Source organism: Leguminivora glycinivorella, chromosome 19, assembly GCF_023078275.1.
Source record: "Leguminivora glycinivorella isolate SPB_JAAS2020 chromosome 19, LegGlyc_1.1, whole genome shotgun sequence".
Lineage (NCBI taxonomy): Eukaryota > Metazoa > Arthropoda > Insecta > Lepidoptera > Tortricidae > Leguminivora > Leguminivora glycinivorella.
Genome location: NC_062989.1, coordinates 1,190,045 through 1,213,884, shown reverse-complemented (window position 1 = coordinate 1,213,884; position 23,840 = coordinate 1,190,045). Strand labels below are relative to the sequence as shown.

The 23,840-nt window shown below is 37.4% G+C and overlaps 1 protein-coding gene and 2 long non-coding RNA genes across 3 annotated transcripts in view; 1 reads left to right on the top strand and 2 right to left on the bottom strand.

Annotated features, from left to right (window-relative positions):
- LOC125236632 (nucleoporin 88) overlaps positions 1-23,840 on the bottom strand; it is a 316,860-nt gene that overhangs the window by 134,339 nt on the left and 158,681 nt on the right. The window lies entirely within an intron of this gene.
- Positions 4,372-5,381, bottom strand: LOC125236636. Its single transcript, XR_007178223.1, has 2 exons — positions 4,879-5,381; positions 4,372-4,556 (listed from the first exon to the last, which is right to left on the bottom strand). It is a non-coding gene; the product is annotated as an uncharacterized LOC125236636 (long non-coding RNA).
- Positions 6,432-8,754, top strand: LOC125236635. The gene is made up of 3 exons (XR_007178222.1): positions 6,432-6,960; positions 7,095-7,218; positions 7,603-8,754. It is a non-coding gene; the product is annotated as an uncharacterized LOC125236635 (long non-coding RNA).

The window sequence follows — 23,840 nt, the reverse complement described above, 5'->3', positions numbered from 1 at the left end:
CTTCGGTCGTTTTTTAAATTTATCGCCACTCGTTACGAACTTCCTTTTTCACGCACTTGTATCGTAATGTACTATTTCATACTCTTAAGTAGCGTAAAGTTGACTAGACCATCATACAGAAAATACTACGACGGATATTTTAAGGCTTATGGTATACTCTGTCCGATTTATAAGTCGGTCTGAAGTTTGAGTTTGATGCCACTATAGATACATATAATGCGCGTTGTCTAGCTCAAACTTCGAAACTATACGTGTGAAAAGTGTGACATAAAAATTAAAATTTTGAAAAAACCCCCGACCGCGACATAGTGGACCGATTTTCATGAAACATGGCTAAGAACACTCCCGACTAACTCAGCTTTCAAACAAAAAACTAAATCTAAACGGTTCAACCGTTCGGAAGCTACGATGCCACAGACAGACACACAGACAGACAGACAAAGAGACAGACAGACAGACAGACAGACAGACAGGCAGACAGACAGACAGACTCGTCAAACTTATAACACCCCGTCGTTTTTGCGTCGGGGGTTAAAAACTATCTACGTGTGTTACGTTCGTAAAATTTTATTGTATGGGAAGTTCCATAGACGTCTGCTGCGTCACGATGATGTGTCTGTCAAATGTGGTTAATGCAACTGGCCTTAATGTCGGAAGCCCCAATCACCGCAACAGACTTCAATAGTATTGTATATCAAAATAAGATTATATCCTAAACACATTCTTAAGTCAAGAGCCACCTTCACAATTTATAATTCCACATAAACTCCTGCTAACCAGTTTTCAATTTACAAAAATCTCCACCGTTTACCAAAAACTTCCCACCCTCGAGCCCATAACCTACAGTATTCCAGCCAACTATTACAAGCGCTAATGCAATACCTAAATATATGACAGCGGAGAGAAAAAGCTACCCACATTATGTCCCACACCAGATAAGCCTATCACCTGTCTTTTTCAAGGGATTTATGACTTTTTGGAGCTGGGCAGGAAAAAAGGCGGCCATAATGGCTCGCTTTGACTGCTAGATGGAATTTTTAATGCAATAATTTCGATAATTTATCGTTAGATAGCTCCTTTGTGGCGGGCGGTGGAACAAATTGGTTTTCTTTTTATCAGTAAACATTATACTGGACTAGATTGACCTCCGGGTGTTGTGGTGGTGACATACGGGTGCTGCGGATGGAGTCTTTTGGTCAACTTGTATGGAATTTAGGAATCTGGGAATCTATCTGTAGATATTTTCTGCCAACATCAAAAAATTGCCTTGATTTCATGATGATCACCATACTGATGATGCTGACGGTTGAAAAAAACAAAAAAAAAGCGTGAAAGAGACCAAATCTGTCTTAAGGGTTAACGAATTCACTGTCAAGGTTTTCGTAGCGCTACGCTCATAGTAGGTATACTGCGAGCAGACTACTGCTCGCTGCTGGTAGTGAATCTACTAAGATTTGCTACGAGCAGCAGAGCAGCAAATATGTACTTGTACAGAGATCTCGAGTGGGTTCTCCGAACTCAATATTATATTTAACCACTGGCAATGGCGGTCTAGAATAGTCTAGCTATGTCCGTAGCTGTATTAGAGCGAGACTTACGATGACTTATAAACTTAGGATCTTAATAAGGTATTAGGGATTTAGTAAAGTTGGACCCTAGTAGCATTTTGAGTTGGCTGTTTGTTGGGCCTTTGTCCACCTTTAGGTTGGCCAACCGTCCGGCGTGTCACCCCTAGGAATAGAAGGACCAACGGTAGAATCAACAAGGGGCCAACTACGTCGGGCCAACTGCGTATTTATAGAAGAGGCCCTACCGTTGGCTAAACGTTATTTATTCAACTCTTAAACAAGTTGGGCCCACGTTGAAGATCCTACGTAGGGCCCTCACTCGATTTTCCTCGTAGGGCCTTTGAAACATATCCGACGAAGGCCCTACCTAATAGTTACAGCTGTTGGCCCTTAGTTTCTTTTGCATACATAGGGCCTTTCAGGTAGTAACTTCGGAGGCCCTACGGAATGGTAATAGCTGAAGGGCCATCACTTGATTATCAACGTAGGGCCTTATAAACATCTCTGTCGGAGGGCCTACGTTAGGGTCTCTCAGGGTGCCTGTCCACTGGAGCGGAGCGAGGCAGCGGAGCTGTGAGCGAGGTAAAAATCTACCAATAGAATATCAGGAGCGGAGATTTTATGATATTCAATTGGTGGATTTTTACCTCGCTCACCGCTCCGCTGCCTCGCTCCACTCCAGTGGACAGGCACCCTGAGAGACCCTAACGTACACAGGCACCCTCAAGCGATTCCTTCGGAGACCCTATGTCGCACCTTAATTTAGAATTGTACCGACCTAATTCTCATACAAGTTGTATGAACATTAGGTCGGTACAATTCTAAAAGTGATAAGGAATTTCAGAAAATGGGTACAGTCACGGACTTTAATTGTGGATCCATTTCTAGCTCATTTTATACTGGATACGACATAGCTTAACTATGAAATAACAAAGTTATAATGGCCTCTAAATGGCTCAACAATTAAAGTCCGTGAGTGTACAACCAATTAGCGTAAGATGTTAAAATAAATAGGTCTGTATCAGTTTTATGACTATAATTAAGTTTAAAAATGTGTACACCAGTGTAAAATGACATACGTATTAAAGAAAGAGTACAACACAATATAATAAGTACACTGGTAACAATTTGGTGATAACAGGTGGTAATAGGCTACTTGACCCTTTTTAAAGTCTCTCATGCACCAGCTAGGGCATTTATAAAATGTATCAAATCCCACAATTCCTTGCGCGCTTGTGAGAAGTGTCAACAAGAAGGTGTATATATTGGAAGAACTATGTAGCCATATTCATCTGAATTATTTCTTGTATCACAGCATCAGTAGCGTTGGTTGCAACCTGGTTCAACCGCACTGCGTCTATAAAAGATGTAAATACATATGCAATTAGCTACGTAATTTCCGTAAATTTTATTAAATAATGAGACAGCTGGGGTCAGTTGGGGCAAGCAAAATTAATCTAAATTGGAGGTTCATCCGTTCGGGAGCTGCGATGCCACAGACAGACACACACACAGACAGACACGTCAAACTTATAACACCCCGTCGTTTTTGCGTCGGGGGTTAAAAATACCTCAAACCAGTATGAGCAAAATACAAATTGCATTATACTAATTACACATGGCCTTGCCATAAGGACCCTCTAGCCATGGATGGTCACATATGACAATGTAATAACTAATAATAATAGATGACATACCAAAAGTTTTCTGTTCTCGGCATTTATCCACTTTTCAGTATCAATCAAATCCTTGCTGTCCTCACATGGCAATGTTCTTTCCCCTGGCAGTGAATGTTCCATCGAGACAGAAGATGATCGCACCCTATTTAATATCTCATTCTGCTTAGCTATGACATCTGAAATCAATATAATAATATAATGTTAGCAAATATTTACTTTAGGTATGCAAATATACAACTGGGTAGTAAGGTAAAAATGCAGATGTAACTTCTAACAGTTATGAATGACACTAAGAGTTTAACTCCTCTCACCTAAGGCTTGTGAATTTGGCTTCTCATTTATAAAAAATGGTGTTATTGTAAAGTCTAGGTTATCCAGGCCACCTGAAAATAAAAAGATTTTTAAATTAGGTGATCATAATTAAGTAGTCATAAATACTAGTATTAACCTACTTATCCTTAAAAGACCATATTCTTATCAAGTCTTAAACAGAATGAAACTGCAGACTGACTCGTAAACGTTTAAAAGAACTGTATTACTAGTCATGATGCATACTTGATGCAGAAACTCACAAGTTTAAAAATAATGATAATCTATGAAAATGATATCATCATCAAGACTGATCATCCTAATACATGCCATAAAATATTTATTTTTAACTTATGTTAGGTGTAGGTAGTAAAACATACTCACTTGGACTTTGCAGAAGCTGTGACATTTCACTGTCTGTAGTCTTTGCAGAGCTTTCCTTGAAATCTTCACGTTTGCTCAGATCTGTATCATCATCACTTTTGTTCAGTTCTGTATACACCGGTCTAGAGTGTTGCTCTTGGGATTTTGAGCTAACAGGTGTAGATTGCACCGAAGAAGTTACTTGCTTCCGATAAGTCCTATTTTTTTCACCAGTATAAGCCTCATAATCATCATCACTATAAACAGTAGGTATGTTTATTTGATTTTTCACCTGAAGTAATCTCTTGTAATAATATGCCTTAATACTAGTTTTTTTTTTGTAAGTTGTGACAAGATATCTCAATAACACAAACATCTAAAAGTAATTTTGTTAGCACAGATACAGAGTGACCGCTCAAAAGTGCCACGAAAATCCAGACTCTGCTGAACTTACTTGGCTGCAAACTTGGTCATCAATTTTTGGGGCGGCCACAGACATCGCTGCTTCCCGGGTGTCAGCCATTCTTCAGCAAACTCAACGACGCTATACATGCCGCTACACAGAAAATAAGGGACGTGCCTCGCTGTGTAGACCCACACTATTGTATTGTTAGAGGTTATTGTCATGTATCACACACTAAAACCGAAAAAACCCGTTAATATAGTCGAAAACACATTATTAACACGCGACGCCATGACCGCCATGTATTAAACGTGCACACGCGACACAGGAGCAAGGTGACGCGTCGGATGTACATGTGAATAGCAAAAAACTGCAATTTGATTCGCGTCATGTGGCGTGTAATAATGTATTTCCACCTTAATGTTATTCATTACAACTTAAATGAAGGCACCATAATATATCATTGATTACTCATTACGCAGAAATCATAACAGAGCACACTATATAGATACTTAAAATAACATTCGTGGTAGCCAAAAATATCATCTTGACTTACCTGATCACTGAATGTTGACGCCAAATACGAGAAATTTCCCTTGCTTTACTAATTGCTCACATCACCAAAGAAAATACACCGGTGCCGGTGCAAGCGACGCCACCAAGCCACCATTCAGCGCATGGGCCGAAAAGGAAAATGAAAGGAAGCAGTGTTGCCAGGGCCCTGGACTCACAAGTCACATTTCGTTTCCCTAAAAGTCACCATTTTACTGACCAAGTCACCTTTTTATAGTATGGATAGGTAAATTAATTTTATGAGAAGAAATTAAAAAACCCGTATGTATATGTGTCACAATTTAACTATACAGACCTTATATGATTACTTTTCTTAAAATCTTACACTTTGATCATGTTATTTGAGTTTGATTGGATAATTTCATTAGTGGTCATTTTTCGCCTATTTTCTTAAATTACTTGACACATTTTTTTTTATAGATAGTTATAAAAAGCTCTTTCATTTGATATTATAACACAACATAGTTCAAAAAACTTTGATTTTTGATTTTCAATTTTACCTCCCAAAAGTGGCCCCCATAATTAAATTTTCTTTATATATAAATTACATGTCCGTTTTTTTTGAGTCACAAATTTCAAGTTAATCGGTTCAGTAGTTTTGGAGAAAATTGGCTGTGACAGACAGACAGACAGACACACGAGTGATCCTATAAGGTTTCCGTTTTTCCTTTTTGAGGTACAGAATCCTAAAAACGAAACTTTTTTTACGAAAGTGAGAGTGAGAAGAGAGTAAATCCATCTCACTGTCACTTTTATGAAACAATTCCAATATAAAATGTGAAAATTTCAAAGGGATACCCTGTAAGAAATTCCTAATTTATTTGCTTCTACAGTCAACAATATTGTCCTTTTATTCGAAAATGTTTGAACGATGTATCAAATGTGAAACGTTATTCGACTTAAACGTGGCCTAAACGAAAATATTACTTTGCTAAATGAAAATTGTCCAATAATAGTTCGAATAATTTGCACAGAAGCGAACTAAACCGAACCAAGATTCTAGATTCTAAAGTGACAGCTATAGTTTGATTATTCTACTAAATGGCATTCGGCGAATCGTTGTCGGCGAATCAATAATAGGCTAATAAAAATATCGGAGAATCACTATAGGTGTAGCCATTTATTTAAATAAAAAACTAAATCCTTATATAGTTTCTTTTTGACCCAGTGGTTGACTGGTGGAGAATGCTTTAAGGCATTAAGCCCACCATTTGTACTTATTTATTATGTGCAATAAATAAATATAATATTCAGTAATGTCTTTAGAATTTTTACATTACGTAAAATACTCTAAAGAACTCAAGCCGTACCTTGCAGTGCAAAGAACATTACAGAACAGACTTCATAAAATTAATCATTGTACTAACATAAAATAATGATTACAAATTACAATCAAACTAATTTACTCCTTCACATTAACCGTGATGTGAAGTCGGGCTCGGGTCAAATTAAGGGCTATGGGCTTAGCAAACTACCGTACGGTACGTTCATATTAGATAATACTGCATTGTCACTTCTCCAAAATAAATTCGTGACATTTCAAGATTTTCAAGCTAGCCCGAAAAGTCACCAAAAATCGTAACTCCCATGTCACCAAGGAGGGCTAAAAGTCACCAAAATGGTGACTTTTGGAACCGTCTAGCAACACTGATTAAGGAAGGGCAGGGCGGGGCACCATTATCGCGTGTTGCCAATTATAAAGAAAAATGTTGGGTAGTATAATATAGAGCCCTATAACGAGAAAGGCAGTATATATAAGTATTCCCGACGTTTGGGCCGTGTAGATTATATACACGTTTATAATCTCTCACGAATCAGAAATGTAAAAGTAAAACTCGTGCCACATTATAGTCTAATGAAATATTGAGTGGCAACACCCAATAAAATGTCATTCTGACATTGATAACTTTGACAAGCTACTCAAGCTCTCTAGCTAGCTAGTCTTTGTTGAGTCCATGATGATATTCGCGATATTTTTGCCGTGGTATGCAAATGCAAACAAAAACAAGAAGAAAGGGAAAACATCAAAACATGGAGTGTCTAGAAGTGGTGTCCAAATTTGTAGGTTAGTAGAGCATAATAATTTGATACTTTTGTTTAAGTATATCACCAATCTACAGTTCATTAAATACTTATATATTTCGGTCCAATCTATCTTTTTTAAATGATGGAATTTAACGGTGTATTTATTGTTTTCAGGAAAACTCGACGTTTCTGAAGAAAAATAAGTTCTTTTGGAAAATCTTGGGATGCTGAAAGACTTGCTGATTGAAAAGATTTGCTCAGTCAAAACAAAATTTAGAGAAAATATCGTCAATGACTGGTAAATATTAAACTGAATTAAGTAATTGTCTTTTTCAAAAATAGATTAGCATAGGTTACCTACCTAATTTGACTATTATGTTGATTCACTTAACACTCAATTTGAATTTTTATTAAATGGACTCGCTATAATACATATAATTAATAACACTCATAGATTTAATACAACCAAAGTTAGGATTATAGTTATTGTATGCAGGGCCAAAATAATTTTATTGTTTGTGAAACCTACAGTGCCTATAAGAATGTATTGGGTTTATATAATACAAGACTTGCTTGTTCTTAAACTGAATTAGCTATCAGACCATACAATATATGGAGCTGTACTACATGTCCTATAATGTATATGTAAATGGTGTTTATATAATTTAATTTTTCCTTACAGATATCAGTTTTTCTACATTGAAAAGAATAAATATTGAGGGAAAAGCTAACCATGGTATCTTCTGTACTCCAGGGAAGAAAGGATCAGACAAGCCCACAAGATAGAGCTAATCTGGAGCTCAGCAAAGAGAAGAGTCACAAGCAAAAATTTTGGCATACCAGCAGCTGACCTTGAAAAACTTATTCAGGAAGCTTTTGACAGCATAACACCAGAGCTTTAGAAGAAAATGACTCATCATGTGCTCAATATTGAAGCTCAGTGTAAAACCAGAAACAGAATAATGGAAGAACTTGAATCGTTTATTTTAAGTGTGTTTAATGATGATGACTCTGACAGTAGTTCAGAATCAATGGACGCTGAGTTTCTAGAATCCGATTTTGATTATAGTTCCTAATAAAGTACAAAACCTTCTTAATTTTACATAATTTTAAATTAAAGGAAAAATAGAAAAATTCACATAATATATCATTTGCAGATTAAAAAGTAACTTCTTAATTTTACTTCAATTTTTCCTTGCACAACATATTAGGCTCATTCACTACAGAGAGTGCTCTGCTCTCGGTCAATCGGTCAAATGAACTAGTTGGTCTTTTAGTTCCTTTAGATCAGTGGTTATTGGGAGTCAGGGATGATTTAGGTCTGATACATTTCATTCCAGACTCCTTTTACATATGATATTTTTCCAATCTTTGGTAACTGAATATAATTCCAAGTTTTAGTACCTATAATATTATCCAAGTTATATTTTATATAGAAAATATTTAATTTTCCTGCATAGATTTAGACCTTAAACATTCCTTTCATCTCTTTCACACTTGTGCGAATGGCATTTTTTACTGTTTTGTTCCGCCTGTTATCCAGTTCACTCGGTCAAGCGCTCTCCGATCCCACTGAACTATAGGACCTAATAAGGACCGATTCAGACCGTGCAAGATTTAGTTCCTTTCGGTCATTTATGGGATTTCATTCCTAACAGTACTTAGCTCATGACCGACACAAGCCTACAGCATTGCGATACAACGAGCAAATGTCTCCAGCATCCTTGGTACAATGCCTAAATGGCGTAGCTATTGTAGACTAGGCTAGTTCTTAATTTCATTTCATTATGATTTTATTTATTATTGTAGAGAAATAAATGATTATGACATTTTACTTCATGACTTTTTATTCTAATAAAATATTTTTTTCTATAAAGGAGAGCTGGTAGCGGCCTGCATTATATGAAAACATTATATCCGATCAAACTATTTTTATTTAGAATCTTTTGATTAGGCTTTTAGTCCAGTGTGTCTCCTGTTAACCAAATCTTGTAAGTGAAATTATATATTGCGTGACGAGTTTCGACTCGTCTTATCCGTATTGACGAGTTCTTTCATTATATTTGGTAAGGGTCTGATATGCTGGAGCTGGAAGGTCTGAAAGGCTGGACAATCCTACGATATTCCTGATTGGTTAATCCAACCTAGTAAGGCCATCGATAGAGGTTTGTGGGAAATTACACAATAAACCTTGTGGGCTGGCCAACTGTAGAAGCTGTTGGCCCACTGTTGTCAGTTTGTAGAAAATATTACGTTGGTATTACATCGTTGGCCCATTGCATTTTAATGGTACACTAAAGCTACAAATTCATCATTGGTTACCCAACCGTAGAGCTAGTAGGGCCATCGTTAAAGGTTTGTGGGAAATTACACAATAAACTTTGTGGGCTGGCCAACTGTAGAAGCTGTTGGCCCACTGTTGTCAGTTTGTAGAAAATATTACGTTGGTATTACATCGTTGGCCCATTGCATTTTAATGGTACACTAAAGCTACAAATTCATCATTGGTTACCCAACCGTAGAGCTAGTAGGGCCATCGTTAGAGGTTTGTGGGAAATTACACAATAAACTTTGTGGGCTGGCCAACTGTAGCAGCTGATGGCCCACTGTTGTCAGTTTGTGGAAAATATTACGTTGGTATTACATCGTTGGCCCATTGCATTTGAATGGTACACCAAAGCTACAAATTCATCATTGGTTACCCAACCGTAGAGGTAGTAGGGCCATCGTTAGAGGTTTGTGGGAAATTACACAATAAACCTTGTGGGCTGGCCAACTGTGGAAGCTGTTGGCCCATTGTTGTCAGTTTGTGGAAAATATTACGTTGGTATTACATCGTTGGCCCACTGCGTATTTAACCACAATATATTTTCGTGGAATTTAATGCGGTTAGCCCAATGTTCTACCTACGGTAAAAAATCTTCGTTAGTTATCCTACCGTAAAGCTAGTAGGCCCAATGTTACACGTGTGTGGGAAAAACAACAGAATCTCTATGCGGTAGGTCCAATGTTGGGGCTTTGTTGGTAGACCGATTATCATCTCCCAACAATAAACCAACCGTTGGCGAGGACACCCCAACGATAAATGCTACTAGGGACATCACTATACACATGTGCACTATGTTTTTCAGCTGATTTCGAAGGCATGATGGCACTAGACGTGTTCATAAAAACTAGTATGAACGCCAATTTCTAGGATTAAGTAGTTGTCAAAGGATCTCAGACTCCCGCGGCGAAAAGCCAAACAGATAAACTTGAGAAAGATGATGTTGGCAACCATCAGTCATTGAGTAAATTCATTCAAAAGGTTTGACCAATTTTGACGGTCATTTTTACGCACACGAACTTGCAATATTGCCATGTTACATTGACAAATGTTTCTACCAATTATCGTATGCAAAATATCTTATTTAAGTCTGTACCTAAGAGCCCTAAGACGGTATTAAGAAAAACATTATTTCCTCATAATTAATAGCCTCGCAAGTGCATCCACGGGAAACGCTCCACACATAATTATAGCCGACAATCTCCCACAAATCTTAGCGCGTTAATAAACAATGCACATAAAGTGCAGAAAGATGTGTTCTTAGAGATTGGGCGAGTCGAGTTTTTGGGGACCTAGCGAAGATGACTATTTTTTTCAAAGTAAAGTCCACCCCACTTTTTTATTTATTTGGAAATTTTTATGTGGTTTCCACTAAGAATCGCTAGCTCTTCCAATCCTAATAGGAGAAGAAAAAAGTTCCTGAGTTTTTTCCCATTCCGTTACCATTGTTTCATACATTTTGTATGGCAGTAACGGAATGGAAGGTTTGAAAAATGTATGGAAGTCTTGGGACATTTTTTCCTGTCAGTATCGAAAGACCTCGCGATTCTTCTCTTCTCTTCGGCGCCCTCATACTTAAAGTGTCGGGCGAAGCCTGACGCACGCGGTCTTAAAAGGCGTCCTTATACTTAAAGTGTCGAGCGAAGCCTGACGCACGCAGTCTTAAAAGGCGTCCTTATACTTAAAGTGTCGGGCGAAGCCTGACGCACGCGGTCTTAAAAGGCGCCCTTACACTCTAAAAAATGAAGACCAACTAAGAGCAGTTTTCTCTTAGTTGACGTTAAGTTAATCACTACAATTACGATCTTATATAATTCAAATAAAGCTGATTACTAAAAACAACAAGGGAATGTATGATTGAACTAATTACTTAGGTGTTTTGTTATTCCTAACCATTGTACACCTTGAATCAATTATTAACTTGTTAGGCATAACTATGTAACATAGGTTGATTCAATCCTTAGTTGAACTTACTAAGGTAATTTAGTTAGCATAATTATTTTTCATGGAATTATTGAACAAGATCTTAATCGATTCAGTTACGTTGCAAAAGTAAGAGCAATCAAAATTACCTTATTAGATGTGTCTAAGATCTTATCAGGCTCGTATGGAATCAAGATGCTTGACTACGACTATCAAAATATTGATAGGAACAACCAAATTTTTTTTAGAGTGTATACTTAAAGTGTTGGGCGAAGCCCGACGCACGCGGTCCTAAGCCTCTTCTTACCTTTGCTCATCTCCGCTTATGAGGAAAGGCAACATTATAAGATCATAACACTCTTATATTGGCAAACTCGAATTTTTGACTCTTTCTTACTTTACTGGGTATACCCAGTAAAGTAAGTACGAAAACTACAAAACCGATATTCACAACCGACCCTCTATTCCTTAGACCAGACCAGTACAAAGTAATATGCTGTTTTAACCCCCGACGCAAAAACCACAGGCTGTTATAAGTTTGACGTGTCTGTCTGTCTGTGTATGTGTCTGTCTGTGGCATCGTAGCACCCGATTTAGATATAGTTTTTTTTTGTTTAGCCATGTTTGATGGAAGTGGTTCCACTATGTCGGTTTTTTTTTAATTTAATTAGTTTTTCGTCTCATATAGTATCGACCAAGATAGGTATAGGTCAAGTTATGAAGGTTTTAGTGGTTTTCTTAGTGAATATAGTTCAAGTCTAGACTCGTTAGGATACGGAAGGAACGGAAATTGGCTGCCACCTTGCACGTGCTCGGATTAGGCTGGACAAGAGGCCATTTTAATACGTAAGCGGACTTGATAGTAAAGCTACGACGTTGTGATTCGTTAAAATAATGTATGTAGGTGTGGTACCATACACGGTGAAATAAAAAGGACTGGGTGGCTAGCCGAATGGCACAATCGCTCACGAAACGCTCACGAAACGAAGCGCTAGTAGATATCTATCTCTATCGCGCTTGCGTATTGGCGCGACAGAGCCAGCGGCGTATCGCTTTCGTTTGGCGTCGGAGAAATGCCATTCGGCTACGGGGCCAGATCAAACTTCGCATGGTGACTTTTCAGGTCATTATGATTTGTTTAAAAGAAGATTATTTGAATGTCTAAATGAACAGACTTTCTACTCTGTAAAGGAATATTTAGACTACTGAACCGCTAAATCTGTGACATCTCAATTAATTAATTTATTTATATTCGATAATTTGTATTGTTTTGTATATTAATATTGCTATGTAAATATAATCTAGCTTTAGATAGGTATTATTTAAGTACATGCAATGCATAGTACTAGACCTAGGTACAATCTGAGATTTGCATGTCAATGTCATGTCAGGTAGGTTGGCTCACTTTATAGTAAACTAACACCTATGTTTACCCTATCTTTCGCAAATAAATGACTTATGACTTATAAGATTTATCATGGCACCAATGTAGAAATCGCATAAAATTTGATGTTTCATACATTTCGTCTGTCATGATGCCGCTGATTTCTATGGAACAGCCAATTTTTTTTTTCGCGATTTAAGCATTGGTCGCATAGTAAAAGTTGTTTATTATGACCTCAAAAGAGACTATGCAAAGTTTGAATGGCCCTTTTTATTTCATCCTGTATATAGTTGCTCTGAAGGCAAATCCTTAGAACATGTCACAGTGGACAATATTTAGTTCCAGTTCTTTAGCGGCATATACGTTATTATTATACAATGAAATATTCGAAAATGAAATGTCTAATTCTACATTTTATAATATTTCATAGAATCATAGAATCTGGTCACAAAATTTGACGAGAAACGGTTGAGAATTGCCATCTGTAGAGGAGTACTTACATCAGGAGTTAAACCGTAGACCTACGCTGTGACTTCATTCATTTTGTAATTATATGATTAGACTTATATTGACCGGCATATAGACCGTGATTACCTTTTTGAGCTCCGGATATTTCGACGCAGTTGCATGCATCATGATCATGGAAAACTGATGAAGGCGGGTGGATGTCAAAGTTGCGTAGACAGCGCGAAGTTGCGTAGATATCAAAAAGGTAATCAACTAATCACGGTCTATATCCTGGTCAATATGTCTTATGAAAATAACCGTGAGTCGTTCAAAAATCTCATTGTATATATGATAACAAATGATAATCGAATCGATTAAGCACCTATTACTTTCAAACACCCGAACATAACCAAAACTCGTTACCCACAAATTGTTCCTCAAACATAGATGTCGCCAAAGGCAACTTTTCTCGTTAACTACTTAAACATCGAAGTTCACGTCTCAATAAAACACCTGAAGCGCGCAAACAATTTAATTTACAAGAAGGCCCCTCACACATTTAGAATTCCTCCCCTTGTTAATACGAATTTTCACGGGCCATCTACGTGAAAAAAAAAACAAATTAAGAGGAGGAAGATCGACTAATAAACAGCGTTTGCTAATTCATCATTGTTTTTCACTAATAAAAACAGGACAAAAACACATCTTTTTTTCGCCTCGCCTCCCTGGGGAGACGGGGCAAGAATGGCTATATACACCCTGTTTTTATTGAATTCCGTTAACTATAAGGGAAGGTTCTGTAGATCAAATACAATTAATTTCTCTAAGAAACTAGCGTCTCAACTCTTACGGTTATCAAGTTATTAAAAAAAATAAAGATAGTTACTGAACACGTGTGTCCTAATGTTACACTAACTTGAATGTTATTCTTAAGGGTCTCTCACACTAATAAATTCATTTATTATGTATGAAAATTATGAAAAATCTTTTTTTGCGAATTTAACTAAAAGTGATATACAGGGAGGTTCCTGATAATGAACCTAGCTACGTGTCGAATTTAACGGAAAACAAAAAAACACGGTGTATAAGTTTGCTAAATATTGTTGGAGTATTTGTGTGGCGTTCCGATTATACGTTTGACAGGTTATGAAATGTGTGATGGATTGCTCTGTTGGAGAAAAAAATAGTTATTCGTTTTATACAGACTGGTAGATTTCCACGCGCTTTTGTGAGAGCCTGTAATTGAGATAGGGAATGAATTGTATGTGTCTTTAGCGAGTTTTTTGTTATTTCAGTGTCTGCACTGAGATAAAATACAACCAGTTTTCATGTTCGTTCAACAAGTTTTTTGGTTAAAATAGCGCCTACGTGCTCTTTGGTTCAAACAACAAGCTACTTGTCATTTGAATCGGCAATATATTTGAATCCACAAGTCGATTTTATAAAAACAACCTGACACATATTGTTTTAAACATACGTTTGGCTGATTCAAACGGATAAACCGCAACAAGTCGAACTTGTTAAATTCACAATGCAAATTTCTCTCAGTGTGGCAAGGTTTACTGCGTCTTATTATCTGCCGGTATAACCTGTGTCTAGTAATTCTAATATTGGGCATAACCTTCTTACTGGGTATTTTCAGAATACGGGACCCCCCCAATTAGCGTAAGTTGTTAACAAACTTAACTCACTGTCACTGTGACGATAATTAAACATGACATTTCATATTTCATAAAAATATTATTTTTGTGTTAATTACATAAAACTTTAAGCGATAATCTACATTCAGAATGAGAAAAAGTAAATTTTTAGACAGATTTTATGCTTAACTATCTGACTGTCTTTGTATTTACCATTTTTTTTTAAGTTAAATTTCTGTCAAATATTTTGAGTTAAAGCACAATAATTTAGATTTAAGAAACCATTAGTGACATTGGCCTCATTAAACCGCGCTTGACCTCAACATTTCAATACTAACATCTGAGTACATTTGGTTGGTTGATTTTTCCACTATTATGACTCCACTACACAGGTACATAATTACCGGAATACCGTAGGTAGAGCACATCAAATTTCTGAAGTGCAACTCTTAGCAAACCGAAAAGAAAATTGTGATATTGTAGTGTGGTTTCAATCCCATCGCGCATAACAAAAAGGAACCATTTAAACCCACAGACTTAAACGACATCAATTGGAGAAAATTTTGAAAAAACCCCCGACCACGACATAGTGGACCGATTTTCATAAAACATGGCTAAGAACACTCCCGACTAACTCAGCATTCAAACAAAAAAAACTAAATCGAAATCGGTTCATTCGTTCGGAAGCTACGATGCCACAGGGACACACACACAGACAGACAGACAAACAGACAGACAGATAGACAGACAGACAGACACGTCAAACTTATAACAACACCTACAACCATACCTATAACCAAAAACAACTACTACAAACAAGCACCTACACACCTCAAATAATTTAAAGCGATGCGCGCCCATAGCCAAATAATGAAATTATTAAGGGGAGGCCGGGGAGGGGCGGCCATCTTTTTCTCCGCCTTTTGTTTACTTATTCCTTATTTATCGGTAGATCGAGAAGCTGAATTATAGATTAACATCAAAGGTATGTCGTTAAGATTAAATGGGCCCCTGAAATGAGGGCCTTATTGGCTATTTTTTATACCAAAAACATGGGTTTGATGTTTTTTAAGGCTCATTTTAAATAGATAAGCGCCCTTGATGTAGCCTAACTTTTACATATAACATATCGGAACGAAATTTGAGAATCCGAATAACAATGAAATAATCTGTGTCGGACCGTTTAGTTTTTTTGGCTAATTGTTACCAATTTTGAATACTACCTTTTTTGCGCCATAATCAATTAGGCCGTTTTTGGAAATTTTTGTTGGGCTCTAGCGTCTTTAAAAATAAGAATATCAAAAAAATCAAAACGGTCCGACACAGATAAAAATAATATTAATCTATGTTGAAAAAATCATTGCTCTATCTTCAAAAACCAGGGAGGAAATAGTCGAGAGCGTTTGTTTTTGAGCGCCGATTTTTGAGTCTCACTGTCACGAAAATACCGGTTGAAAACGGTGAATTGCCTACTATTTTCAGTGACAATTTTCTGAATTCGAACGCCGTGAGATTCAAAAATCGGCCCCCTGTATCGTCTTAACAGGAACGTTTATAAATATGTGTAATACCCGTGCGAAGCCGGGCCGGATCGCTAGTTTACAAAGGTATCAAACACGAGAATGAACAGCGAAACACTAGAACGTAAAACTAATCCTGTCGCAGACCATTCCGCCGCCATTCCCTTCCGAGCTACATTTTAAACTTGTCAGCCGATCACACCCCGGTGATGGCTACACAACTTTAGTGTTCACAGAGTAGGCACTTTTTAAGTAACCGTCAAGTTACATGGCAAACAATTTTCTTGTTAACTAAATTACACAAGATTATTAAATTTGACGTGTGTTCGTAATTTTTATATCAATAAAAATAAATAAACGATATAATCAACACAAATAGATAAGATAAGATATCATTTATTGCATAATTATATGTAGGTGTACAGGGCCGAATGGCACAAACGCTCACGAAACGAAACGCTCGTAGATCTCTATCGCTCTTGCGTATTGGCGCGACAGAGCCAGACTACCTTTCGCGGCGTTTCGTTTTCGTTTCGCGACGCAGAAATGCCATTCGGCAAATGCCATAATCACGACCGGTGTCCAGAGTGAGCTTCCACTGCCACTAGCAGCGAGTCCGAAACTTCTTCAAGTTTCGATAACATTAAAATCAGAAAGTACAAGAGATTAGCATTTCTAAGCTGATATTCTTTCTGCTGAACGTCTAGTCACACCTCAAACACTGGCGATCAAATATATGAAAGAGGCGCGTTCCTAGCACACAGTCTAAGCCCGTGTAGGTGAACGCGTACTATGCTTGTATAAGTGAAATATGACAGGTCGACTGTTCGCGTTTTTGACAAGCGGTAACTGTGAGGTAACTGAGAGGAGGTGGGCGGCACTTTCAGCGGGGAGCGGGAGGGGCCATACTGTACGATAGCACTCTTTATTATACTGTGCTAGTGGTGAATATAAGTAAAATAAAGAGTGGGGTCTGAATCGACGAAGAGTAAAGGAATCAAAGAAATTTAATTAATCAGACATCTGCTAAGCGTATATTTTCACAGCTTAGAATTTACATTTGGAACCCGATCGGCAGGCGAATTTTCATAGTCGTCATTCACCCAAGCGGCCGCTACGAAAACATTGGCTTATACGTGTCGTCTAAGTTCAGCGTTCAAAACGTCAACTACCCTAGCTACTCTACTCTGCGGCCCGACCATCGCATGGCAAATTTTATAGCGGTTCTGGATATTAAGAGGGAAGGGATAATGGAGGCCGATTTCGGACAATGCTACGGGCATTCGGCCGCGTTCATTAAAAACAACAATACGTGACGTAACGAGCGTTCGAGGATTCTGATCGCTTTTCTTAGCGCTGGACATTTGAATTCTATGGGGGGTATATTGTGGGGGATGTTTCATGGGAGTTGGTAAACAAGATCAGTTATTAGTTACATTAAATTTTATATCGCTATCCTTTCTTTTTCCCTCAGGAGATGATTGGCACGAGATTTTTCCCCTCACTAGCTCGGAAACACGTGTTTTGTCCTTTATTACCAGCGGGTAAAAACGCATTTTATCCACTAGGGGGCAAAGTAATTTGACCTTGAACAAAGTCAAATTAACTGCTTTAAAATTGATAAAAGTAGGTGAATCTAGTAATAAAGATGATTTACCACCTGTGGAACTACTGGAAGCAGTGATAAACGCATTTTTTGCGTTGTATAGTTTCCTCGCTATAGTGAGGGGAAAAGTTTTGTGTTACACTCGGGTGCAAATGTATTTTACTTCTCGTGTGTTAAAAAACTCGCAAGTTCAGGATTCTATTCTCGAACCACTCGCATCGCTCGTGGTTCAACTATAGAATCCTTTTTCACTTGCTAGTTTTTCAATTATACACTCGGCGTTAATATACAACTTTGCCCCCTTGTATAACAAATAACTATTGTCGCCGCGAGATAAACTATACCCGTCTTTATGTAATTACTAGCTTTTTCCCGCGGCTTCGCTCGCGTACTAAAGTCATATAATATGTTTCGGAATACCCCTGTGATGTTTCGAATAAAATAATCTAACTAATATTTTTTTTGCATGCAAACTTTGGACCCCATTTTATCCCCTTAGGTGCATTTTGAAAAATACCTATTTGCCAAATTTGGAATCTCTGGGACCAGTGTTTTCGGCTGTGCGTTGATTATGTCAGTCAGTCAATTTCTTCTTTTATAGATTAAAATTAAAAATACTCGTTGTCTATGTCAAGGCGAGATACTGTCACGTCAAACATGTGCTGGCCATGATGTATTAGTATTTTTTTTTTAATTATAAATGGGCTTACACCGTGTCTTGCGTGGGCGACGGTCGCGCGACCGTCGCCGTCGCGTCTCATACTTCCATATCGATAAGGTTTGATTTCGTATGCGTCGCATCGCCGTCGCGCGACCATCGCGCGACCGTTGCCCACGCAAGCCCCGGCGTTACTCTTGGCCACAGACTACCCAAAGGCAAAGACGTGGCCTACGATGGAGTGAGCTCGCCAAGAAGATGCCTGTTCACTCATCAGATGGCAAGCAACACCCATTTAGGAGTTAAAAAAATTCAAGTATTCGAGCAAATAAAAATAGATCTATACGCTTGAAAAATAAATAGACTTTTATCGAAACGCCCACCGTAAAAACTACGTTAAAAAATGGCATTATTTTAGTCCATCAGTTAGATCGTCCAAAAATTCTGAACACATATTTTTCCCTTTTTGAAATTAATGAAAAAATACAAAGATATAGAGCATTAAAGATCCGGAGTGGGGGCTTGTGACGTCACTTCTAAGTAAAAATTATACCTAGGCGTGACGTCACGCGAAACTTCAACGCACTGTACCATCGTCATTTTTCGTTTACGAGAAAAAAGAAAAATACGTGTCTAATATTCTTTGATAATCTAATTGACGGACTAATTCGTTTTTTTAGTCGTCTCGCCTATTATAATTGAGATCAAATTTCCACTTAATATCTATCAGGCATCACTGTCCATTACCACATTAAAGTCACTCCAAGATTAGCCCGTCGGTTTTTTACAAGATTGGATGACACCCGATCCCCGCGACAAAATTAAAATGGCGCGCGAATTATTTTCCGTTGAGTGATTCAGGCCATAAAATTCCTGATTGATCAATCCATCCGCTCGTAGCGTTAATGAAGAGTTTTTTTTTTACTTTTCTCCCTAGACGCTATTTTTCCGCCTGTTTTCACTTTAGTGGATGTTTTATTAATTCACGCTTTTGAGGGGTTGGTTAGGAATACGAAAACACTTGTAGGCTGAAGTAGATAATATGTATGTATGTATGTATAAGCTTTATTGTACATAAAGGAAACAAAAGAGACACAGTTACAGAGTCAGTAATATAAAATGTAGGCGGACTTATCCCTTAATGGGATCTCTTCCAGTCAACCTTTGAGGAAATGGGTAGAAGCGAATTAACGATGAGTGACGAATTCAAAAATGTACAACCACTAAAAGAATTAAATGCAAATTTTGTATACACATGGTAACAAATATATACATATACAATTACATTAATACACCAATATATACATATATAATAATATAATAATAAATAAACAAATACTCATAAAATATATATTTATATAGGTACTTAGACCAAAAAGTATATGGATATTAATTCGAACCACAAAGCAAGACGACAATTAAAAAAAAATAGATAAAAATTAAAGAAAAAGAAAAAGAGAGAAAATAAAAAAAAAACAATCCGATAAAAAAAAAATTAAGTGTATATGATACGCGGCTGTTTTATTTTACGATGTCGTTTTACTGTCAGCAGAAGTAAATAAGCAGGTGACGTGCTCAAAAGTGTGAACTCTCACAATTTTTTTTAATACTACGTCGGTGGCAAACAAGCATACGGCCCGCCTGATGTAAAGCGGTCACCGTAACCTATAGACGCCTGCAATTCAAACAGTGTTACATGCGCGTTGCCACCCCATAAGAAACTTGTACAATACATTCCCTTTTGCTGTGTTAAGTACACAGCAAAAAGGAGTGTACAAGTTCCAAGGAGGGTTCGGGTTGCCCTTACACACAATATAACACACACATAATATACACATATGGTTGGGGATAATATAACATTCGCTTGCCGATCGGGTTCCAAATATAAAGGCGACCGGTCTGGCTTAGTGCGTAGTGACCCTGCCTGCTATCCGCGGCGTAGGGTTCGAATCCCGGTAAGGGCATTTATTTGTGTGATGAGCACAGATATTTGTTCCTGAGTTGGATGTTTTATATGTATATAAGTATTTGTATATTATATATATCGTTGTCTGAGTACCCACAACACAAGCCTTCTTGAGCTTACCGTGGGACTCAAGTCAATCTGTGTAAGAATGTCCTATAATATTTATTTATTTATTTATATTTATAATTATGTGGTTAAGAAACGATACGAGCCGATCATTTACTAGTCCTCTTTGATACTTCTTTAGATAAACTTTTCCCGTCCACGCTTCGTGGTGTGGTGTGTGACTGTGTGTGTGTTTGCTCTAGGTATACTACTTGTTGGTATTTCAGTAAGTCCATGTACAGTCAACCAATTGGAACCCTAGGTCACTCTACAACCATGTCAAAACGACAAGCAGTAAGAGATTTCTTTCAATCTGATTTATAACGTCACTATGACATAGTTCTACAGTGGCCTAGGGTTCCAATTGGTTGACTGTACCGACCCAATGTAATTCGAGATATCGCCACCAACACCAAAGCAATAAAAATGCTAATCAATTTCAAATTAGGAACATCGAAGTAATTACCTCGCGTCATCGCATCGCTTATTCCGTTTGCTTCACCATCCCACTTCAAAACGAAGTGTTTTTAAAGAAAAGTCTCGTCTCTTACGACCTTTTTACTCCGTGACAGCACCCTGCTTCAAAATGACGTGTTTTTGAAGAAAACTGGTGTCGGTTACGACGTTTTCGTTTTAAAGTGGTTGTATAACTAATTAATCAAGATCAAACGAGCAAGGTTCGTCCACATTCATCATCGTAACGTCTTTGTTCTAAAAAAAAAGGCGATGGCAGACGGTAGTTAAAAAGGTGTTAGATGTAAAATAGGAAGTTTATGAGCGATATTGTTTATTGATGCTAACAGATTTCTTCACATTCTTTTCTGATTTCTAAATTAATCTACTAATATCAAAAACATCGGTGATTGGGATCCCTGCGGCAGGGACCCTGCCCCTTGAACGTGAAACTGTTAGTACTCGTAAAAATGACAAATATAATTATCTTAGGGGGAATAACATTCTTTAACTACATACAATAGTTATTTCTACAATTAAACTATTTATTTAATAAGACACAAGTTTTCTTCGTTATCCACCTCAGAACTGGCCACTCATCTCCGAGTAATAAATGTAATAATCATAGCCAAGATAATCCGTAAAAAGAAACTCCGCATTAAAATGGCAATCAAACTGGCAATTTGGGGAGTTCCAAATTTAAATCCAAAAAGAAACGGCCTTCCGATTTGTAATTCAAACGTGGAAGAAAATGACGCGATATCCGATTTGAATAAAGAACGGACCGGAAGTGAGGTTTGGCGTTCGAAGCGCGTGCTCGAAATTTGAAATTGTAACTGTGGAAACCTCCTTTCTTACCAGTCACAATCATTCAAATTTCAAAAGTACATCTATTACTATTAGGTTCTTTATTGAGTCGGATCTGTTGTTTAAGAAGGTTTTTTACTAAGTGTGATTTGAATTTGGAATAATTGAAAAGCTTAATTCTTTAGTCGGTTGGAGTCAATTTCTTGGGGCCCGAGACTATTGCTTCATTAAAGCTGATATTTACTGGGCTCAATCGTACGTCGGGGTGAGGAATTAAGCCGAATGACTTCCGTTGGGCGTTGGGATTGCTACATTTTGGAGTCACGAAAATGCTGAGTCATCGGGAACGTGTTTTAGACTTTCTTAACTTTCGCTTGTCTTTGGAATTTTGAAGTCTTTCTTAGGTAGGTATAGTACAAGAGTAGTATCGCTACAACTCGCTACGACGGTCAAGCCTTGGCACTAAGAAAGGCGGCATATTTGAAAAATGTACGGCTCACCGGCCAGTTGTGCGTGCCTTCCTAAATCTTGACGTTGGAGGAAACATTAAAAAGCAAGTAATTCCCATAGAAACTTTACATTTCGCGCCATTGTCAGTTCCAATATTTGATTGACCGTCTATACTTAATATCAGAATTATCAGATCAACTATTGGAACCCCTGAAGTATCTTGTTCACGTCCAGTTCCATTTTCTGATATTATGGCTAAGAGAAAACTATGCGATGTCACTCGAATTAATCTAAACTCTAGATTGTAAACTACCCTCTTAGTCTCCTTTCAGATGAACAGATAATTATTTTTACAACATTCATACCCCTATTCCCCCCAGTGCTCAACATGCATAAAAAATATACACTAGATCCTGTCGTTCACTCTATCAACCTCTTTGAATACTTGTCACAAATCAACCTTGAGCCCAAAGTACAGAGTTTATATTTGAAAAGTTGGAAAATATAGATAGGAGCTTCAAAAACCAAGTAAGTAAAACAGTGTACACCCCGCCGTTACTTGAATGATCAGCCTAAAGCGCTCCTTAATGAACGTCGGGACTTGACATCCGGCTAGGAGGACCATTCGATTGATTATTAGGGGGAAAAGTGACAGTTTAAAATTGAAATAGACGTCAAATGGAGGTTGATTCGATTTGGGTAAAATGGTCTTTTCATCAGTATTAATTGTTGGTGAAATATAGGGAGAATTTGGTGGAATATCGCATTTCCTACAGAGTTTTTGATTAATATTCTTCTTTTGTTTTGTGCAACGCCAATAATATTTTTATTGTTGAAAAAGATGACGAGTCGAACGAAGTTTGAATATACCATAAAAATATTTTAATAGCACTTCTACATGGTGTCATGAAAATGGTTATATTAATAAAAGCAAACTCACGTAATACAATTAGGCTACTTGACCCTTTTTTAAAGTCTGTCTTATATGATTAAGTACCGTCCAATTAACCGAAATAAAATATGACCATATTTTATTATGGCTTAAAAACAGCAAATAGTACATTACGATACAAGTGCGTAAAAAAGGAAGTTCGAAACGAGTGGCGATAAATTAAAACACGACCGAAGGGAGTGTTTTAAATCGACACGAGTTACGAATTTCCTTTTCGCACGTGTATCGTACGACGTTTTTCAGTACAGATGAGCCTCCGAAGTTTCGACCTGGCATATAATGAACCACTTCTCGCACTAGTGCGTAAAAAAAACACCATCTGTACTGAAAAAATATTTTTAAAGTACACTTTTACGTAATCAGGCGAAAACAACATGTCATAAGTCATGTTAATCTATAGATTATATGTGAATCAGGTCATTCTATTCGAAAACAACATTATCTGGCTTTTTAAGTTTGAAGGCATAAAGCTCAATATGTCAGTGATTGTTTTGACATGCAGTAAGGTTCGGATTCGATGACGTCACTACATCGCTGACAGCGTTTTCGGTGGCCAAAATAAATAAAAAAATACACACATTTTTAATCACCTATAATATATATATAGATATGAGTCACCTATAGCGCGGCATTTTGAGTGTGTCATGACCGCCACTAGGTGAGTGTTTTATTGCTGTATTGTT